This window comes from Callionymus lyra, chromosome 5, assembly GCF_982586985.1.
Source record: "Callionymus lyra chromosome 5, fCalLyr1.hap1.1, whole genome shotgun sequence".
Lineage (NCBI taxonomy): Eukaryota > Metazoa > Chordata > Actinopteri > Syngnathiformes > Callionymidae > Callionymus > Callionymus lyra.
Window position 1 is genome coordinate 8,623,084 of NC_141822.1, and position 8,703 is coordinate 8,631,786.

Sequence of the window (8,703 nt, forward strand, 5' to 3'; positions counted from 1 at the left end):
TCGTCAGTGGAGCTGGTAATAAAAGCAACACAGTGGGTTTATGTGTGTGTGTGTTGTTTGACTTGGTGTGTGTGTGAGGTGCGGTCCTGCCTTGCGTTATCTTTGCATTCCAAACAGACCTCCTCGACACCGGGCGCCATGGCAACCCAGCATGGAAAAGACACTAAATCTGACACCCGCCTCTCCCTCGAAACACAAGTCTGGCTCTCAGAGGCGTACAGTTACACGAGGGGGTGGCCTCCCATCTTTTTTAGGGGGGACGGCCCGCGGAGAAGAAAGTCAGTCCTGAGGGAGCTGGTCTTTGTAGTCCCCCCCCCCCCCGACTCACGGTGAACACATTAGCTCCCGTCGCAGGCACCTGTGGACGACGTTCCAGTTTCAACCGAGAAGCCATTTGGAATCTGAATGGTTAGAAGTCTGATGTCTCAGGTGACTGGATCCTCCCCCCCCCCAACAAAAAAAAGCAAACAAAGGCCTTTTGCTGACAGGATCGGCTTTATGGTGCCTTCTGTGGTTAACAGGAAGTGACACGGGGGAACAGGCCGAGACCGCAGCTACATAATACCTGTTTTGTCAATTAGCCTAAACAAACACGCTGACCAGAAGGAACTTGATCTTTTTAGACCAGCTCGACTGTAGTCGACTGACATTAACATCAGTTTAAAGTGACTTACTAAGCACTTTGAAAGTATACTTTATAGACTTACGTAGTATTTGTTGTTGGTGCGATCAGATGGATGGGTCCACTTTTATTCTGGTTTTCATTTCACCTATTCTCTCCTTGACTATGTTCCCGAGGTGACTTATGGTCCACGGCATCGACCCTCAAGAACCTTCCTCTACTTAAAACCTCCTGATCCAAGATGTCCCTGCCCTGGTATAGTCGTTGTTCTCTTGTCTCCCTGTTGGATATTCCTGTTGGACCTTTTGGTTTGTTTAGGTTTATTTACGAGTGTTTTGACCTCTGTGTTTTTTTGTTTTTTTTTCTTTACCCTTTTATTTTCCCAGTTTTCTGTGGACACTTTGGTTTTTGGATTTATAGAGATATTGGACTATTAGGTTTTTGTTTTGGACATTGTGTTATGTATTAGGCTTGTAACTGAAATTGGAAACTTAGATAAATAAGACAGAACTTACACTGAATTCTCGAAACTTTGAAGGCGTAATACTATTCTCAAAATGTATTCTAGTACGCTGTCAGTCTAGTAAGTAACAGGTATTTGTAAAGAGCCTTTTCTGACCAGGGTCACAAAGCGCTTGAACAATCAAAAGCAACACATAGTTAAAAATACATACGGATTTAAAAGCTCTTAATGGCCAAGACAACGTCATCTAGGAGAGGTCTTTGGAGGAGGTGCTAAAGATTTTGGCAAAGCATGTGTCCTGATAGTCTGGCTAAAATACCACCCAAAAATATCACTCAGAGAAAGACGATCTTACTGTCGAAGATACCTCTGACATCTACTCAAAAGTGCTGTGTGAACGACACCATCCCTTATACTGGAAGATATAGTTTTCAGTGAGACTGTCCATTGATACATTATTCTTGAACTGGAAACCACTTCCTCTTTTGTTCAACAGTCCAGAGCCAGAATAAAACTAGATTTAAAAGAGTCCTCTATTCACCTATGGGTCTGTCTTGATACCTGCCCGTCGTCCTGGCACACTTTGAATATGAAGACCTTGAGGCTTTTAACAACTTGGATAATGGCTGGTTAATATTCCATTACTAGTCTTCATTTACATGGATTCTCTACTGTTAGCATTCTTCAGCCAATACGGTTTCCTATGTCAAAATTTAGTCACTTTACGTGGTCTGCGGAATGGTTGAAATAGTAACCTTGAAAGATGCCAGTGTTTAAGATAAGGAACAGAATCTTGAGTCTAGTTTGCAAAGACGAAAGTCAGAGACTCCCAACCCCCCAAAACAAAGCAGAATGAACCATAATAATAGGGTTTTGTTCCTACCATACACGGAGCAGACACACGGATAAGATGTATTTTGTATGAGTATGTGTAGAACTTTTAAAGTTATGGTGCTTTAGACCAGAAAGGTGGTTTGTAAATATACATTTTGTTCAGGCCCAAGACCTAAAAAAGGTTTTGGCCCCTTGTATAATTGAGTTGGATATTGGTATCTGGTGCAGTTTTGTTCAAAAGTTTGCGTCTTCATTGTGGTCATATTTATTGTCATTTCAAGTACTCACCACTTAAGTTTTATCCAACGTCAAAGGCTAAATACAGTGTTAGTTGTTCAAAATACTCAAGTCTTTACAAAAAGAAACTAAGAATATGTTTCATGGTTTTTAAAGTCTTAGATATAACTGAAAACATCAGCATAATGAATGTCCTGTACATGCTAACGCTACTATACTAATGGTCTCAAGCTAAGGCGTATCAAGCTGAGTGGAATACTTTATCAGAGTATCGCCCCCCCTCAGGTCTCCTCAATCGGATCAACTCAGCAAAGGCGTGATAGCAGCAGACCATCTTGTTTGACCTTCGGTTATTAGAAGTCCATTTACTCCTGCTTTGCATGAAACCCCATTAACTTCCTGGTTGAGCTTAATTTAAGGTGAATGTCGCGTTAATAATTCATCCAGCGGAGTGAAGAGAGGGTAGGTGCGCCTCCAGGGAGCCTCTTTATTTACCTCCATGCGAGTAGAGCCCGCAGCAGAACTTTAAGTATTTGTTGACTGCAGGAGATACAAACATCGTACATCATGCATGCGGTGCCAGGGCCGGCTCATATTTCACGACGCTGCCGCTGCTGTCTCGGAGATTGGCCGAGCTCCAGCGGCTTCCCATGTTGCGGTATTCATCAGAAACTCACACACACAGCATCCTGCAGCAAAAACTGCTAATTCATCATCGGCCCGGCAGGATCGGTACCGACGCGCTGATTCTGATTCAACTCGCGGCTCCGGGGAGCTCGTGTTTGCAGATGATCTTCTTCTTCTTCTTCTCTTCAACTTTCACAAGGCACTTCGATGGAGGTCGGAGACACTTGCGGGCAGCGATGATGCGTCGTAGGGAGGATGGAAAGAAGGTCTCGCTATGTAAGGTAAGGTAGATGTTTCACAAAAAACAACTCCCGCTTAACCCGTCACCATCAGCACCGGACGCACGAAAGTCGACCATCAGGGGCCATTTTACGCATGTAAACTATCAAGCCCACAATAAACTCTTATGTCTTCAATAAAGTGGCTTCTGGAATTTCAAGGGGAAACCACGACGGATCAACTTATTCATTAGTCAAAGCATCGGAGTCACATTTGGAAATACTTTTGATTGCTATTAGGATGTATAACTCTGGATTTCGGGGCAGGAGTTATTCTATGTTAATCTTTGTATCCTTTGTATCCTTTTCTTTAGGCTTGCACTTAGTCATCCCTTGCTCTTTGTTCTTTTGTTTACACTTTGTTCTTGTTTTTATGAAACTTTCTGTACTGAACTGGAAACCCAATTTCCCGAAGGAGATCTCCAGAGGGATTAGTAAAGTCAATCCGTCTGTCCGTCCATCCGTCCCCCCATCCATCCATCCATAAGTAAGTAAGTAAGTAATTTGTATTTATATAGCCCTTTTCCAGACCAGGGTCACAAAGCGGTTAAACAATCAAAACAATATTCAATAAAGTATATACTTATCCATCTATCTATCTAGCTTTCCATCCATCCATCCATCAATCTTTATGGCTATCCATCCATCCATCCATCCATCCATCCATCTAGCTATCCATCCATCAATATTTATAGCTATCCATCCATCCATCCATCCATCCATCTAGCTATCCATCCATCAATCTTTATAGCTATCCATCCATCCATCCATCCATCCATCCATCCATCTAGCTATCCATCCATCAATCTTTATAGCTATCCATCCATCCATCCATCCATCCATCTAGCTATCCATCCATCAATATTTATAGCTATCCATCCATCCATCCATCCATCTAGCTATCCATCCATCAATCTTTATAGCTATCCATCCATCCATCCATCCATCCATCCATCCATCCATCCATCCATCCATCCATCCATCCATCCGTCCATCTAGCTATCCATCCATCAATCTTTATAGCTATCCACCGTCCATCTAGCTATCCATCCATCAATCTTTATAGCTATCCATCCATCCATCCATCCATCCATCCATCCATCCATCCATCTAGCTATCCATCCATCAATCTTTAAAGCTATCCGTACGTCCATCCATCCATCCATCCATCCATCCATCCATCCATCCATCCATCCATCCATCCATCCATCCATCCATCCATCCATCCATCCATCCATCCATCCATCCATCCATCCATCCATCCATCCATCCATCCATCCATCCATCCATCCATCCATCCATCCATCCATCCATCCATCCATCCATCCATCCATCCATCCATCCATCCATCCATCCATCCATCCATCCATCCATCCATCCATCCATCCATCCATCCATCCATCCATCCATCCATCCATCCATCCATCCATCCAACCATCCATCCAAACAAGAGAGTACCAGAACATTTTGAAAAACAAAGAAATATGCCTGTTGAGTCCAGGAAAGGAGAGTTAAAAAAAATAAAAAATAAAAAAACAGGAAGTGACATCACAGCTCCGGTTCAAAGGTCAGGCCCTCACCTGAAACAGGCATGGGCAATCAGCCAGCAAGTGGAGCAACTAGTGGAGCACAAAGTGAAGATCCTTCAATTTGTTTATACCGAAGACACGACTGGTATGGATTTTTGTCTAGTTTTTAAAAAGACACAATTGAATTTAGACAATTATAATAATTATGTTTGTAATCTGTCTTTGGTTTATACAAAATGTGTTATTTATGTTGACTCTGACACAGAGCTTTGTTTACTTTTCAAAGGTTGTCAACCTCTACATATCGGTTGACTAATAAAAGGTCAAAGGTAGCGAGTTGTCCGGCGTGTCCTTGGAACTCAGACAAGCCTTCTTTCAAGTTGAGGCAAGAACTTAAGAGAAACAAAAAAACAACTTGACAATGACCTACATTCAAATGAAGCAGTTTCCGTGAAAGGACCGAGTTTCTATCTACACGGTGGAAAAGTGTGGATTTGTACGTAGAATAGTTTTTGTGAAAAAGCTTTTTAATACAGGAAGTCGATTTTGTGATTTATTTGCACGTTTATAACAAAGACAATTATTTTTTTGTGTTTGTGTTTGAAGACTGCTCCTTACAGTTTGAATGTATAACGTTTTTAGATTTATTTGCACATTTATAAGACATAAAAGTTTGTTTTTTTTTAATTGGAAGACTGCTCCTTACAGTTTGGACGTATAATAATTGTAGGTTTTATATTAATTTGCACGTTTATAAGACAGAAAGTGTTTTTTTCGTGTGTTTAAAGACTGCTCCTTACAGTTTGAATGTATAATAATTGTAGGTTTTTAGATTAATTTGCACTTTTATAAGACAAATGTTTCAGTTTGTTCTTAAAGGCTTATCATTACTTTTAATATATAATAGTTGTTGGTTTTGTTTTGTATTTGCACATTTATAAGATACATGTTGGTTGTTTTGTTTTTTACCATCAACACTCTTTGATTGTTGGTCTGGTTATTTAATAAAGTTGTGTACTTAAAAGAAAAGGCATCTTTTTGATATCTAAGAATCAAAAGAATGACTACTGACATTTTGAAATGGTAGTTCCAAAAAATAAAGGGAGATAAAAAGTAGTTTTTTGGACAGTAGATTATTCTACGAAGAAACAATATCGTTATCATGATATAAAGTCGTCCGTGTCGCGATAGAAGATTTTATTCTTACCATGTCAGCCCATGACTGGTCAATGCGGCTCAACTATCTGTAAGAATCAACTGGATCTATTATCAGAATTGTGTGCCGCCCCAAAAATAGCCTCCACATTGTAAATCCCAGTGAGAGGTCCGGCCCGAGGGAGCAACAGGTGCTTGTGTAAAGAGATATCACTTTTCCTGCCCAGAGAGTCTGTTGCAGCCATTACGCCGATAATCTTCACGCTGCTATAAATTCTTGCGTGAAGTCCAGGAAACGACTTCGAGCGCGTCCAATCGATTGCGAGGACGGCGAAAAGGACTCAAGAGAGAGAAAAGAAGTTTCGGTTTTTCTTTTCCGTGTTCAAACAAATCCGAACGGACAGCAGGAGCAGTAAGACGTGGATGTAGATCTCCACAGGTTACACACCGGCTGTGTTTGTCACTCGCTGGGCTGTGCTTGTCCTTTTGCCGGCCGTAATGGAAAGACAGCGGGGGGTCCGGGCCTGACTCGCAGGCAGTCCAGGGGGCGCTGGGAAGAGAGCAGCATCAAAAACCCCAGGAAGCACTTTTAGACCCCCGTCCTCCTCACATCCTGATTAAAAATGCTCGGGGATTAACTGCCGGTGAATCTGCAGTTATTGCAAAAAGAGAAGACACGCGAGCTGACGGGCAACAAACCTCAGAGTTTTTTGTGCTGGAGGAAGTTTTTGTTGTAAGTAGGACAGGGATCCCAACGAGGAAGCAAATCCCAACAAATTCAAATAAAGGCACGTGACATAGAGGAATGAAATTACTTTCAAATAAAACTGTAACGACTTTCAACTGTAATCAAACAATTTTCAATTGGAATCAAACTTTTTTCAATTGGAATCAAACAATTTTTAACTGTAATCAATCACTTTTTAACTATAATTTAACAATTTTCAACTGTAATCAAACATTTTCAACTATAATCACACACTTTTCAACTAAAATCAAACAATTTTCTACTTTAATCAAACAATTTTCAACTAAAATCAAACAATTTTCTACTTTAATCAAACCATTTTCAACTAAAATCAAACAATTTTCTACTTTAATCAAACCATTTTCAACTAAAATCAAACAATTTTCTACTTTAATCAAACAATTTTCAACTATAATCACACACTTTTCAACTAAAATCAAACAATTTTCTACTTTAATCAAACAATTTTCAACTAAAATCAAACAATTTTCTACTTTAATCAAACAATTTTCAACTAAAATCAAACAATTTTCAACTTTAATCAAACCATTTTCAACTGAAATCAAACCATTTTCAATTATAATCAAACCATTTTCAACTATAATCATGAAGGACACAGAGAGTTAAAGAGCAACAGAAATAGGTTTGGTGCTGGAGCAACAAAAGGGAAGAAGTAAAACAAAACAAAGTTATTTAAATCTCTGGAGAGCCAGTTTCAAACCATCTAACACTTCATTGTTCACACTTGGATCTCGCATGAAATGCATCTTTCCATAATCAATATTTCTTCATTATTTCTATGTTTGTCCTCCTTCAGCAAACACTCCCATCCTTTCCTTCAACATCCATTTGATTGACATCAGAAGTCTCCGTGTAATTCTTGACATCGATAATCCCTGTTTCTTATCTCATTTTAAACACTCACACGTTTATACTTGTTGCATCTGATTCATCTCCAAACCTTGAGTTCGACAGACGTAGAGTTCAGTGGGTCATGACTTGATCTTGTGTAGAATTACAGTTTACCGTTTGGAAAGACTCTCTCTGTGTAAAGTGTAAAGTACTTTTCTGTAGCTAGTCTTCTTGTGGGTAAGAACCAAAATACTTTTCCATGTCATTGTTAGTCATTAAGTCAGTCATTTGTCCAGCTGGCTTTAATGTGGCATCGGTACGATACAAAAAGTGGTAAAAAAAAACCAAGACTTTCCTCAACTTTCGAGGACAATTGATTGTAATTTCAGTTCAGTTCTCACATTGTTAAATGGTTGGTTATGACCTAAAAGTGGTGACGTACAAGAAAGTTACTGACTTACAAACTATCGTGTGACCTCACGGCGTCATCAGTGGTCGACACCGAGAACATCGAGGACCTATATAAGAATCCGTTTTGCCAAGATTTCTCTACTGTGGTCTTCTTAGTGGGAGTAGATGGTATGTTTGTCTGGACCAGTGGATCGGTTTACTTGTGGTCACTGCTGGATTTATCTTGGGCAGGTTCTTCCTCAGCTGCTGGTTGAAAACTGGTCTTTTGTTTATTATATTTAACGGAATCTGCAAAGTACTGACCGATTCAATATGTTCAAATGAACAACATTAATTATGACATTGCAAATGAGTTGCCATCCTTCTCAACAACCTTCTCAGTAATGGCCACCTCATGGTGCTTTGCCGCCCAGCCAACCGAAGCACAGCTGTCGATGACTTTTGACATGGTGAAATTGGCGTAGTATTTAAAAACAGTATTTAAGCGACCAATTTATCCATCACTAAATAGAGCACCATAAGTAAGGTGGGTGTGTTAATTAGAGTCTTTCAATGGATTCATTGGTGCAGTTGCTACAATATATTTAAAGTTCAAATAATGTGTTGACATAAGTGTGTCTTAAATAGATGTTGTGACTCTATTGTATCACCGCTGTCTTTATTTTCATTGAAATATTGACATTAGAAAATGATCACCAAAAACTTTTTTCTGGAGATGAAATCTTGTTTACCATAACCACGCCCACTCTGCCGGGATTGGTCAAACCCATGCGTCATCGATCCCAGAAGTATCCACCTCCAAGGGGTCTGGTTGTATAAACAAAGCGGGGGTGTGATCATGGCTGGCTGTAGGAGGAGTGAAGCCGCCGCTCTTGTAACCTCTCGTTCGCCCAGATTGTTTTATTTTTTTATTTTATTTATTATTTTAGTTATTTTTCTTAATCTTA